This window comes from Dendrobates tinctorius, unplaced genomic scaffold (genome assembly GCF_039654945.1).
Source record: "Dendrobates tinctorius isolate UK_male_01 unplaced genomic scaffold, ASM3965494v1 ptg000022l, whole genome shotgun sequence".
NCBI lineage: Eukaryota > Metazoa > Chordata > Amphibia > Anura > Dendrobatidae > Dendrobates > Dendrobates tinctorius.
The window spans coordinates 100,997,263-101,012,169 of record NW_027361690.1 but is presented as its reverse complement, the minus strand read 5'-3'; positions in this window follow the sequence as shown (position 1 = coordinate 101,012,169).

Genomic DNA, 14,907 nt, shown 5'->3' with positions numbered 1-14,907 from the left:
TACTACAGTCGAACACTCCAACTGGCGTCATGAATCACTACATAAACTTTATCCCTAATCAATATACCCATTTTACATGACTGCCTGTGGCCACGAACTGGGTCACTGCCACTGTGACACATCCCTTTAAGACGATCGGCCCAGTACCGAGTATCCCACGGCCTCTGGTGCGGCGCGATAGCCTATGCGAGCCGGTCGCTTCATGACTCAGAATGAAACCCAGACAATTACAGCTCCTTCAAGTTGTAACTGCTGGGGTTGGTGTGAGCAATGTCCGAAAAGTTTGCAGAGTATTTGTCGAGGTCCGAAGCCCTGGTGCATACCGATAATAATCACCTAGCTTACCTGGAAATTGCAAAGTTGGGGGCCTTGGAATAACGATGGGTGGCCCACATGGCGAAATATCGATACAAGATCGTTTATCGGGCCAGGGCCAAAAATACACACGCTGACACTCTCTCTCGAGTGACTCATGAGCGGCCCGAATGCAACAGAGATGAAGAATGGGGGAAAGAAGAGATTCCTGGTTTTTGGGACCTTGCTGGGTCATTGGTGGCGACGCAGGGTCAGATTAGAGAGGCGTCTGGGACGACCTTGGGATAACTGAGTGCAACTTCAGCTAGCAGATAAAGAAAATCCAACAAGTAGTAAAAATTCCAGCACCAAGAGGTTGCACTCCAATGAACTTTATTCCGAAATCTTCATATAAAAGCATAGGCAACCGACAATAGAAAAAATGGCAGAAATAGCAGAGGTCCCAGACTACTTGTTGGATTTTCCTGGGATGGCAGCCATGCACAGAGTGGACAGATGAGCTGAAAAATACCTTTTTAGCAAATAAAGAACTTGCACAGCTAAGGCAATGGGTGGCCCCAAAGCAACTTCCCAGCCTGCGAGAGAGAGACGCTCTGTCCCCAGGGGATATGCAGATTTTGAGACAGTGTGAGATGGCTCGATTTGGAAGATGGATAGCTACACAGAAGAGTATGTAAGGGGGGTAAAGTACAACAAGGACAATAAAGGGTTTACCTCCTCTGCTCCATGCCCGGAACCATATAGCTGCGCAGTAGGGTTGCCAGGGGGAAGACTCTTGGACCTGGACCGACTGCACCATGGGCCTGTGAGTAGCAGTGGGGAGGAGGAAGTTGTGCTGCACAGGAAGGAAGCAGGGGAGAGAGTGGCAAGACAGGGCATGCTGAGGAGAGAGCAGCTTGTGCAGCGGTCAGGAGAGGATGCAGCCGCTCTCCGGGGAGGAAAGAGAACTCCCGTTCAGAGGGCAAATACCGGGGGACTGTACAGAGAGGCTGCATCCTGTGAGTACGTGGAACCGGAGTCTGCAGTGACTGGAGAGGTACTCCCTGGCATGCAGAGACAGCGGTCCGTGCAGAGACAGTGACCCATACAGAGATAGCGGCCCGTACAGAGACAGTAGCCAGTGCAGAGACCGCGACGCCTGTGCGTAGCCCCCTGCTAGTGCAGCGCCCCTGATTCCTGCTGAGAGACCTAACAAGAGACAGAGTGTTGTTTCCTCCAGGAGAGACTGTTGTGTTTAAACAAAAGACTCAGAGCAGAGGGGACCCTGTTTGCCCAGTACCTCCTCTGCCTCTTGCAGTAACCCCTGAGACCCCAGCTGTGGATTACTAGAGACTTCGGAGCTCACAGATACTAGAGACAAGTGCCTCTAGTGTTCGGCACCTACGTTGGAGAAGATGATCCTGCAAGCAAGTCTCCATCAGACTGTTAAGTTTTCAAGAAAATCTGTTAAATACTGTTTACACTGTTTGCCTGTTCGAGAATCTGTTTCACTCTGCATATATTCGCACTGTTATATTGCCAGTGTTAATCCCTGTAAATAAACCCCCCTTTAACTGTTGGTCCGTCTGTTCTGTGGTGACATACCCCCAACACCTGCACCTTGTTACGAGTACAGCTATTACGAGAATTGGGGGTCACTTGGCAAGTAGTGCTCCCAGAAAAATTGATCCGCGTGGTGGCTACGGAGGCCCATGAGAGAGGAGCTCACTTCGGTCCGGAGAAGATGTTCCAGTGACTACAGAAGCTGATGTATCACCCAATTGAGGACTGCAGTAGAGGAGGCCTGTCAAAGATGTCGGAGCTGTGAGCTAGCTAAAACTCCATAGCAAAGGGCCCCGACGCAGACAATTGTGACTTCTGCCCTCTTGGCGATATTGATGATTGGGTATGAACATTGTCTGGTGATGACCGGCCACTTCACCAAGTTCACTGTAGTGACTCCGACCAGGGACCAGACTGCTGTGTCTGCTGCACAGGCCATTTGCCGAGACTTCATCGGGTGTACGGTTGCCCGAAAAGGATCCATTCTGACCAAGGCACTTGCTTCCAAGGTTGCGTGATGGAAGAGTTCTTTGTTTGTATCAGGTTGAGAAGTCAAGAACTACGCCCTGTCATCCTCAGGGGAATGGAGCTTGTGAACGCTTTAATTGGACGTTGATCCAGATGATCCAAACATTGGAGGAAGATCGGAAGATACGGAGGCCTGAGTTCGTGGCTGAACTGGTGTGAGTATACAATAATCAAGTGCACAGTACAAAGGGATATACCCCGCATACCTTGCTGTGTGGGCAAAAGGGACAAGAGATCACTGCGCTGGAGTTAGACCTGGAAGAAGACTACCTGCAAACGGGGGTGTCTTCCTGGGTTCGGGAACACCGGCATCGACTACAGACTCCTCACTGGCTGGTGCAGACGAAGTTCTGAGAACTCCAGCACCATGAAAAGATGCCTACTCGAGGGACAGCTCTGAGAGCAGGAGATCAGGTGTTGATCTGGAGCAAGCAGCCCCAAGGAAAACTTGAACACCAGTGGGAGAAGACCCCGCATCGAGTGACTCGCCGAGTCAGTTCTGATTTGCCGGTGTATGAAGTACAGCCTGAACGGACGGGAGGAAGGAACGCCTAACCAGATAGTTCATCATAGCATGAAGAAGGAAAAGAAGCACCGAACATCAACAATGCACCTACTTCAACAGTTCCTGACTTTGACGAAGAAGAGATGCCAGTGTCGCTCCCAGACATTAATAATTCCCCTCTACCGCCCCCAGAGAAGTGAGCACTGAGGTACCTCCGCTTGAAGCGACAGAACCGGCAGGCTCCTCCAACCAAAATATCCCCTCGCCTCCTATCAGTCAACCTGGATTACGCCGATCGGAGCAGACAACAGCTAGAGTACCGCCCACCCATTATGCACAGGATCAGTTTATCTGGCAGCGAATCATTCAAGGAGTGGAAGAATGCGAACGCCTGTTGAAGGAGCTCTCGCCTGTGGAATGGCGAGTTAAAGAAGAACGGGGGTGTAAGGAAGAGGACCAGTGTGGGTACCTCTGAGACGCCAAGTTCGGAACTGCCAAGGCCGTGTCCAATGTTTCAGAGGGGAAGGAAAAAGGAGACGGAAAGAACCCATGACCTAAAAGGAGGGGGCGTGGTAAGCGGGGGGAGACGGCAGGTTTTAGCGCAGGAAAAGGCAGAAAGTTCCTGCCGAAGGAGAGAGAGAGCAGGGATCGGCTGCGCGCCGCAGAGTGAGTTGAAGCGCAGAGCAAAGACCCAGGACGGGGACATTGAGGACTCCCCGGTACCACTGGGTGCACAGAGAGACGGGCGGCGAGTGAAATAGAGCGGTGCTGGAATTTGTTTTATTGGGTGGGATGGTTGATCAGACCGCTATTGTGCAGGAGGTAGTACTCTCTTTTCTTGGATGCTGTTGGTACATAATAACACATGCTACTTATCTTCATCTGTGCATGGTTCATCATATTTGGGCTATTATTTATCAAGCAACAATACTAATAAGTCTGAAGAATGTTCCTTTTATATACGCAAAACTCTTCTTTCTCGCAGAGATGCAATATTACACATTTTTTTCTTTTTCTTAATTGACTCTTCTGGTCTCAAGAGATAAAAGATAAAGAATTTATAAAGCAAAGATAATATAAACGAAATATGTTCTCTAAACAGCTTTGATGTTAGCATCTTGTGCCCTGAGAGAAAGTACGGCTGAGAATGTTCTATAAAATGCAGTATCTCTAATTCCTACGAGGTAACCAATAACTTTTATTAGTTGTAGAGTATGGAATGAGGAAGTTGGTTCTGGGTATGAGAAATGAAGGGAAGCATGAGCACTGATCTTATGTTCCCTGAAAATACGATTCCATGGGTTTAGTCTTAAAGAAGAAATATTTGCCTTGAGATTAAAATAGTTTAATAACTGTATATCATAGTAAAGTCAAGGCTTATATACTTTTTCTTATGATTAGCGGTGATGTATGGTATAGGTGATTTTGAAAAAAGTTCCTGCCGAAGGAGGGAGAGCAGGTATGGGCGGCGCGCTGTGGAATGAGTTGAAGCGTAGAACAGAGACCCAGGATGGGGTCAGTGAGGACTCCAGGGTACCGTTGGGTGCACAGACAGATGGATGCCAAGTGAAGCAGCGCAGTACAGGTGTTCAGTTATCAGCGGGTGTACCGTGGGACGAGCTCCAAGTGAGACATTGTGGTGCGTACATCCAGTTTTTGGCGGGTGCGCAGGAAAGCACACACTGAGGAGAGACTTGTGCGGAGCTTCACAATTCGGCTCTGCTGTTCAATGGACTAGGGGCTCAGCGGGCAAAACCAGAGACCGCACCCGGCCGCCAGAAGCGAGACCGTGTGTTGGGTGGGAAAGCCTGAAGACGCAGTGTCGGCCTCCGTCGGCATTACATGATCTATTGGACTACAGGCGAATAAAAGACAGCAGAGTCACGATAAGTTAAAGTTGATAGAAAGACTGTTGTGTTGAGCCACATTTATACTGTTTAACCTGTCTTCCACCTTCCTGTTTTCTCCCTGCCAGGAGTTCATTATTGTTAATTAAACTGCACTGCATCTGTTTACCTGCTTTACATTTACACTGCATTTCATAGATTAACAAGAAGTGGGAGAGCTGGATAGCCAAATGACGAAAGCAAGTGCGACGGTGCGTAAAACCATGAATTAATAAAGTGTAGAGATAGATGGGTCGCCCTCCCAGGGCCGTGGGGTACTCGGTACTAGGCCGGTATCAGCGGGATGTGTCACAGCAGCAGTGACCCGGACCGTGGCCCTGGGTGCCCAAGTAATGGGGGAATTGAAATGATGGTGGAATGTAGTTAAATGAATAGTTCGTGACGCCACCTGTGGTGTTCGGCAAGTGAGGTGTTAGGCCGACGCTGCATGCAGATCCTCTGGGACTGAAGGTCTGTTGCAGCCAAGATGGTGAAGCTCCCCACAGGTGGAGCTGTAGTCCCAGGGCAGTGTAGATGTGGAATTAGAGGAGAGGCACAAGTAGTGTAGAAGCTGGTACCCAGATGTAGCGGTACAGGGTCCGTTGGCGCAAGAATGAATGGAGGACACCAGGGCTTGTAGTTCAAAAGCTTTACTCACAGTCTGTAATACACACAGGTGCCTGCCTCCGTGCCATGTCCTCCGGGTCAGGGACTCAGTCAACCTCCAGGCAAGATGGAATGCTCCCTTGCAACACTCCGCCAACATGTGCCTTTCTGAACGTCTCCTCTATAGCGCCTTCAAGTGTGAAGTACTCCTAGTACTGAGTTACACTGGAGTGCCTCCTGACAGATGTTCCCAAGAACTCTACTTGTACGGCAGACAGCTGTAGCCTGCTTCGGGGACTCCTTACTCCTGAGTCCCGGCTCGCTATCCAAGTTGCTGTTGTGCCCCAAGTCTTAGATGGGAGTAGTGCATTTACAGCCCACTACTCCACCGGTGTCTGCTGCAGAACCATTAGTGTCCATACAACCTCGGGGACCGGGCCCCGGCCTTGCGCTTAGAACTTCTAGGCAGGGTTCTTCCTCTAACCCACGTCCTCTGTGTTCCCTTTACTCCTTCGTTCCGTACTAATCTCTCTCTCTTATGGAAGATCAGGTTTCAGTTCAATGTCTTTCTCCTTCTTTCCTTTCCCGTGCCAGCAGACCCAGGTCACTCAAGTCTGCTGCAGCACCTCCTTCCTCCATCCCTCTCTCAGGGATCTTCTTTCCTCACTCCTCTCTGAGTAGCTTCCTCTCTCAGACTGACCTCTAATCCTAAGGCTATGTGCCCACGTTGCGTGTTAAAACGCACACTGAAAACCGGCCCCCTTCCCAGAAATCGTGCGTTTTTTTCAGCACGATTTCACAGCGATTTTACCGCGATTCTTTTTCCTCGATTTTGCCACGATTTTCTCAAGCACTTTCCAAGCGATTTGAAGCATCGCTTGGAAAGTGATTGACAGGTTGGTCACACTCGTCAAACATAGTGTTTGACAAGTTTGAGCAGCTTTTTACTATTGAGGCCGCCTATGCGGCGTCAATAGTAAAAGATAAAATGTTAAAAATGATAAAAAAATAAAAAATCGGGGTATATTTACCTTCCGGCGTCACGCGCTGCCATCCCGGGCCTCAGCGTTCCCAGTAATGCCTTGCGAGACCTGTGATGACGTTGGTCTCGTGTTGCTATAGCGATCTTGCGAGACCGCTAGAGTCACGCGAGACTATGTCATCACAGGACCTTGCCGCAAGGCATTACTGGGAACGCTTAGGCCGGGAATGCAGCGCGGGACGCCGGAAGGTAAATATACCCCGATTTTTTATTTTTTATTCTTTTTTTTACAGGGGTATGGTACCCAGGGCCTGGAGGACAGTCTCCTCTCCTCCACACCGTGGGTACCAACCGCACATGAGACGCTTAACTTCCCGCATGGTGGGCATAGCCACATGCGGGAAGTAAGCGGTTCTCATGCATTCCTATGGGTGCGGAATTGCGGAAATTCTTTGCGATTCCGCACAAAAGAATGAGCATGCTGCAATTTTTTCGCGATGCGATTCCGCCTCGGAAAAAAGCGCAGCATTAGCACAGCATGTGCGGAATGCCATAGGAATGCATGGGGGGCATTCTGTACACGATTTTTAAACGTTTTCGCAGCGTTTTCGCGCCGAAAATCGCGGCAAAAATGCTTAAAAATCGCTACGTCGGCACACAGCCTAAACCTTCCTACTCTTTTATGTATTCTAACTCCACCCGCCTCCCAGCACTTTTCGTGTTCCAAGCAGGGAGCCACCAAAGGTGCTCTGCTACTCTCTAAGCAAGGAGCCGCAATGTGGCTTTGCTGAACTACTCTGTTGTGTGGGGTGCGAGTGTTGGAGCGTGGTCAGGAGCCTCCAACTTACCTGGATGTTGGGGCACCACACTTCAGGAGGAGGTGCAGTACCTCTGTGGCGACTGAGCCTCAGGGGCACCACATAGAGCTATAGTAGGTGCAGAGGTATCGGTAGCACCTGGGTACTGATATCAGAGGGGACATAGAAGAGAGCGAATCAGTATGATGTAGATTGGATCCATTATGGTAAAGACACTTGGCACTCTGATCAGAGATCGAGCCGAGTGTCAGTCTACTGTGATTTGATTCTCTCGCATGATAGAGTCATATCACAGGTGCTGAAAAGATGGAGAACTTAATTTCTTCAACTTCTCCATTGTCTGTGTCCGCTTAAATCGGACTCCACTTGGATGACATCCGAGTGCAGTCTGATATTTTACACGCACCCTTAGACTTCAATGGGTATATGTGATACAATCTGCGGAGCCTCTTGAAGCTTGTGTAACTTTGGTCCGAGTGCTATCCGATAGAACACTAAATATCGTTTATCCAGTGGGTGTATATGCTCTTGCAAACGAGTCCACAGGAGTATAAATCTCTTATTGGTGGCGGTTTCTGTCACTCCAGATTTCCCTGCCACCATTGGATTCTCCCCTCGCATCCCCACATATAGTAAAATCAAGAGAAAATTAAGGAAATGGGGAGGAATTGAAGGAAATAGAAGGAGAAGAGAGGAGTACTGGCATATTGGTATACATGATGTACCTGTCGTCCCGGTACTGTTGTGCTATGAGCATATCCGTTTGTGTAGAGTATGTTATTCTTTCTACTGTTAAGTTAATTATTCTATTGATTGGTACTGCTAAAACTTAAATGTGTATTAGCATTATGCCTTATTGGTTTTGCTACACTTGAATGTGTATTACCATGATGTGAACTGTGTATAATGTACAATGATGTGTTATTGTATTCTTACAATAGGGTAAGCGTAGTTCCTAATAGTGGCCACTAGATGGGGCATTATAGTGTTCAAGGCTCTCAGCTAGTGTATAGTGTGTAGTATAGGAATAGGGATAGGAAATAGTTAAGATAGGAGGGGCTGCTGTGTGGTAAGACTAAACACAGGTAGAGTTAGAGCCAGAAGGGCGAGGACGCCCGAACCATGCACATGGGCTATAGGCCCTGGACACCACAGCAGCCATGCAACATTAAAGTAGTAAAGCCCAGTCATCCACAGTATCAGGACATCAAAACAGCAGGCAGATACAGTTGGGAAGCCAATAGTGGTTCCAAAATGTGGCAACTCATAGCATGGGCAGATACTCTAAGAGCCAGGGCAAAACGGCTAGAGGAACCTACAGACGTGGTGCAAGTGCAGGGAACAGCACAGAAGGGCAGGTCGCTCTCCCAGTGGCTACTGACTCTGGGAAATAATGATCTTGCATCTGGGGCAAAACAGACCAAGGGATGCATAGACATAGCAGAGCTGTACAGAGAGGATGCTGAGGAACCGTCAGGGATGGTCCGACCCAGGCCCGCGCTTGGTGAACACGAGAGTAGTGCAGGGAAAGAAAAGGAATATTGTTTTGCGAAGCCTGTTGTAGAAGCTGTGAAGATGTTCTTGTTAAAGTTGAAATCGACTGTGTCTCAGTTAATGTAAATCAGCCTGGAGAGGGTCACCCGCGACACAGGGAAGATCCTGAAGGAGCCACATCTGGAGATACAGGTAGGCTGAGCAGTGGACATTATTTTTCTGTGAGGGGAGGCCAGGACACTAAAGCTCAGGTGTCTTTGACTATGACTACGGTCCTGGCTGAACCTCACAAGAATAACAAAGAATTTGGAATTTGTTTTTGTGAGTGGGAGGGTTGATCAGACCGCTATTGTGCAGGAGGTAGTGCTCTCTTTTCTTGGATGCTGTTGGTATATAATAACACGTGCTACTTGTCTTCATCTGTGTGTGGTTCATCATATTTAAGTTATTATTTATCAACCAGCAATAATTAATGAGTCTGAAGAATGTTCCTTTTATATATGCAAAACTTTTCTTTCTGGAAGAGACGCAATATTACACATTTTTTTCTTTTTCTTAATTGATTCTTCTGGTCTCAAGAGATAAAAGATAAAGAATTTATAAAGCAAAGAATATATAAAGAAATATGTTCTCTATTATGCTTTGATGTTAGCATCTTGTGCCCTGAGAGAAAGTACAGCTGAGAATTTTCTATAAAATGCAGTATCTCTAATTCCTACGAGGTAACCAATAACTTTTATTAGTTGTAGAGTATGGAACGAGGAAGTTGGTTCTGGGTATGAGAAAAGAAGGGAAGCATGAGCACTGATCTTATGTTCCCTGAAAATACAATTCCATGGGTTTAGTCTTAAAGAAGAAATATTTGCCTTGAGATAGAAATCTATTATATACTTACCTAACATTGTCCATCATCCACTTCCGTCCGGACGTCCTCGAATCCCACAATCCACCGAGCTGCACTGGATACGCCGACTGCCATACCCAAGTGATGGGTAAATGTGGCGCCCCAGGAGTACGGTTGCCACAGTGACCTTACCTCCCTCCTAGGGAGAGTGCTGTCTAGCCTGGGAGCAGTGAAAGGATCTCTTTATCAGGTATTTCCAGCACACAACACAGTGACTACTCCAGGCCAGCAGAGGGAGCTCTGAACCTAACTGCAGAGGAGCTGCTCTCTGTGGTCAGGAATAGGAAGTTAGGTTAGTTAGAGTGTAGACAGGGAAGAAGGAGGATGTGGAAAAGGAGCTGAGGGGATTTGAGGTAGAGCAGAGCTCATCCCCAGCTCAAGCACCAGAAACCGGGAGCCAGAATCCGAGGCTGCGTGGATACTAATGATCCCACAGCAGAAACTGGAAGAACAAGAGGCTGTAAATGCTCTGTTTCCAACTGAGACTCGACGATACAGCAGCACGGGTGTGAGCCAGAGAAAGACGGCTACAGCTGCCTGTCATGCGAGTGGAGTTCTAAGTAACAGACAGAAAGAGGAACTTGTGTGGAGTCCAGAACCGCAAGTACTTCAGAATAGCACTAGAAAGGAGACCTCACAACCCATCTGTATAGAGAGATTCCCAAATTGCTTCCAGCTGATTAACTCCTGTACCATCTGTGATCTGAATCCTGGACTGTACCTACAAAGCCTAGTAAAAGGCAAAGGAAACTGCACTCTGTTGTGTCATTTGAATTCTTCCCGCCTCACCTTCTCAGCACTGCTACATCCTTTACTCCATACTACATCACCATCTCTCAACAATTCTCTCATCTGCCCTGGGACTCAGTTCTGCCTGTGGAGAGCTATTCCAACACTGCTGCATCACACCATCTGTCCCAGAGGATCTGCACTGCAGCGCTGGTCGCCTCTGACCAGATACCACAGGTGGCATCACAAACTTATTACAAAAACTCTTCATTTCTTATCCCCTGTAAATACCCCCTTTATATTGGATGTCCAGGGCCACTGACTGGGTCAACGCCGCTGTGACACTGCCCCTTTAAGAAGCGGCCTGCTACTGAGTACCCCACTTGCCCTGGCAGGCGCTCCATATTCCAATATGGCACCCGCTGGTGGTACTAGGCCCTTCCAAAGTACCACCAGTGGGACACCGCCAGGACACCCACGCCGGACCTCCCCGCCGCTGGATCCCCGCCAGAACCCACTGCCGGACGCCCGCCAAGACCCGCCACCTTATCGCCGCCAGGACCGCCGATGCCTGCCCACCCTCCATGCAGTCACAGCCGTCAGGAAAGACCGCGGCTTGCGGCCTGTGCTGGAGATGGGGTGCGGGCGCCCTCCGGCAGGCAGCAGCGGGACACACACCCCACATACACACACACTGCCCTCCCGATGCGATAGCATTGGGCCGACATCTAGTAGTTTAATAACTGTATATCATAGTAAAGTCAAGGCTTTATTTTTTCTTATGTTTAGCATTGATGTATGGCATAGGTGATGCTTTCTCTTCCTTTAAACCCCCCAGAGGAAGTATGGACTTTACAGGTGAATAATCGGCAACAACTGATATAAAAACAGAAAGATGATCCCAATATTCAGTACCATGTCAGCAGGCAGAGATAGAAGGCAGATGGATGAGGAGTTGACAGCCAGAAAAGAAGGCAGCTGACAGCACGTTCACATAAAAAATCCAGAGAAATAACGTAGAGGAGCAGCATCCAATCCGGGTGAAAAATGTGCAAAAATTTATTCTGCCATTAAAAAGACATACAACGTTTCGACCACAATTGGTCGTACTTGAAAAAGACCAATTGTGGTCGAAACGTTGTATGTCTTTTTAATGGCAGAATAAATTTTTGTACATTTTTCACCCGGATTGGATGCTGCTCCTCTACGTTTTTTCTCTGGATGAAGAGTTGACGTCAGCAGAGGTAATTTGTAGTGTTTGGGCATATGTCAAGAAAGGTTTTTAAATACAAGAGTTAGGACTGTCCCACAAGGGTTGCCTTGACGTGGCGGATGGCTTGTACATTCTTTTGATCAAAATTATGTTTATTATTATTATTATTATTATTTATTGTTATAGCGCCATTTATTCCATGGCGCTTTACAAGTAAGGAGGGGTATACATAAAAACAAGTACAATAATCTTAAGCAATACAAATCATAACTGGTACAGGAGGAGAGAGGACCCTGCCCGCGAGGGCTCACAATCTACAAGGGATGGGTGATAATACAGTAGGCGAGGGTAGAGCTGGTCGTGCAGCGGTTTGGTCGATCGGTGGTTACTGCAGGTTGTAGGCTTGTCGGAAGAGGTGGGTCTTCAGGCTCTTTTTGAAGGTTTCGATGGTAGGTGAGAGTCTGATATGTTGTGGTAGAGAGTTCCAGAGTAGGGGTGATGCGCGAGAGAAATCTTGTATGCGATTGTGGGAAGAGGAGATAAGAGGGGAGTAGAGAAGGAGATCTTGTGAGGATCGGAGGTTGCATGCAGGAAAGTACCGGGAGACGAGGTCACAGATGTATGGAGGAGACAGGTTGTGGATGGCTTTGTATGTCATGGTTAGGGTTTTGTAATGGAGTCTCTGGGCAATTGGGAGCCAGTGAAGGGATTGACAGAGAGGAGAAGCTGGGGAATAGCGGGGGGACAGGTGGATTAGTCGGGCAGCAGAGTTTAGAATAGATTGGAGGGGTGCGAGAGTGTTTGAGGGGAGGCCACAGAGCAGGAGGTTGCAGTAGTCAAGGCGAGAGATGATGAGGGCATGGACTAGGGTTTTTGCAGATTCTTGGGTGAGGAATGAACGGATTCGTGAAATATTTTTGAGTTGAAGTCGGCAGGAAGTGGAAAGGGCTTGGATATGTGGTTTGAAGGAGAGATTAGCGTCAAGGATTACTCCGAGGCAGCGAGCTTGTGGGACTGGGGAGAGTGGGCAGTCATTTACTGTAATTGATAGGTTCGTAGGGGGGGTCACGTGAGATGGGGGAAAGATGATGAATTCTGTTTTGTCCATGTTGAGTTTCAGAAATCTAGCGGAGAAGAAGGATGAAATAGTGGACAGACATTGAGGGATTCTGGTTAGTAGGGAGGTGATATCTGGTCCAGAGATGTAGATCTGTGTGTCATCAGCGTAGAGATGATACTGAAAGCCATGAGATTCTATGAGCTGTCCCAGGCCAAAGGTGTAAATAGAGAACAGCACCCTTATTATTATTACTACCTTCATGCAATTTTTGCAATTTATTTTTTACTTTTTTATTTTAGGATATTTGTTTTTTGGTTTTCTCTGTGTAAAGGTCATACAGTGGGGAAAAAAAGTATTTAGTCAGTCAGCAATAGTGCAAGTTCCACCACTTAAAAAGATGAGAGGCGTCTGTAATTTACATCATAGGTAGACCTCAACTATGGGAGACAAACTGAGAAAAAAAAATCCAGAAAATCACATTGTCTGTTTTGTTTTCATTTTATTTGCATATTATGGTGGAAAATAAGTATTTGGTCAGAAACAAAATTTCATCTCAATACTTTGTGATATATCCTTTGTTGGCAATGACAGAGGTCAAACGTTTTCTGTAAGTCTTCACAAGGTTGCCACACACTGTTGTTGGTATGTTGGCCCATTCCTCCATGCAGATCTCCTCTAGAGCAGTGATGTTTTTGGCTTTTCGCTTGGCAACACGGACTTTCAACTCCCTCCAAAGGTTTTCTATAGGGTTGAGATCTGGAGACTGGCTAGGCCACTCCAGGACCTTGAAATGCTTCTTACGAAGCCACTCCTTCATTGCCCTGGTGGTGTGCTTTGGATCATTGTCATGTTGAAAGACCCAGCCACGTTTCATCTTCAATGCCCTTGCTGATGGAAGGAGGTTTGCACTCAAAATCTCACGATACATGGCCCCATTCATTCTTTCATGTACCCGGATCAGTCGTCCTGGCCCCTTTGCAGAGAAACAGCCCCAAAGCATGATGTTTCCACCACCATGCTTTACAGTAGGTATGGTGTTTCATGAATTGCACCCCAGAGTACTGAAGGAGATAGCAGAAGAAATTTTTGAACCCCTCTCCATAATCTTTGAAAATTCTTGGAGAACAGGAGAAGTGCCAGAAGACTGGAGAAGAGCAAATGTTGTTCCTATCTTCAAAAAGGGGAAGAAGGTGGACCCAGGCAACTATAGGCCGGTGAGTCTGACTTCTATACCAGGAAAGATCTTTGAACAAATTATTAAACAACATGTATGTCAATACCTGGATAAGAATAAGTATATCTTGACTTCAGCAAAGCATTTGACAAAGTCTCTCATACAATCCTTATTAAAAAAATGACTAAGTATGGAATGGACAAGGCAACTGTTAGGTGGATTCATAACTGGCTTAGTGATCGGACCCAAAGAGTGGTCGTAAATGGCTGCACATCCAGTTGGAAGAATGTCTCAAGTGTGGTACCACAGGGCTCTGTCCTGGGCCCTGTATTGTTTAACATCTTTATCAATGATTTAGATGAAGGAATTGAGGGTAAACTGATTAAATTTGCTGATGACACAAAGCTAGGAGGGATAGCTAATACTAGAGAAGAGAGAGAGAGGATTCAAAAAGATTTAAATAAACTGGAGAAGTGGGCAGCAACTAACAGAATGGTTTTTAACAGGGAGAAATGCAAAGTACTACATCTGGGCAATAAAAATGAAAAAAGCATATATAGAATGGGAGGAATAAGGCTAACTGACAGCACATGTGAAAAAGACTTGGGTATACTAATAGATCACAGACTGAATATGAGTCAACAGTGTGATGCAGCAGCAAAAAAGGCAAATGCAATTCTAGGATGTATTAACAGAAGCATACAGTCTAGATCACGTGAAGTCATTATTTCCCTCTACTCCTCTTTGGTCAGACCTCATCTGGAATATTGTGTCCAGTTTTGGGCACCACATTTTAAAAAAGACATCAACAAACTGGAGCAAGTTCAGAAAAGAGCGACCAGAATGGTGACCGGTCTGCAAACCCTGTCTTATGAGGAAAGGTTGCAGGATTTGGGAATGTTTAGTTTGCAAAAGAGAAGACTGAGAGGAGACTTAATAGCTGTCTACAAATATCTAAAGGGCTGTCACATTGTAGAAGGATCAACTTTATTCTCATTTGCACAAGGAAAGACTAGAAGCAATGGGATGAAACTGAATGGGAGGAGACACAGATTAGATATTAGAAAAAACTTTTTGACAGTTAGAGTGATCAATGAGTGGAACAGGCTGCCACGAGAAGTGGTGAGTTCTCCTTCAATGGAAGTCTTCAA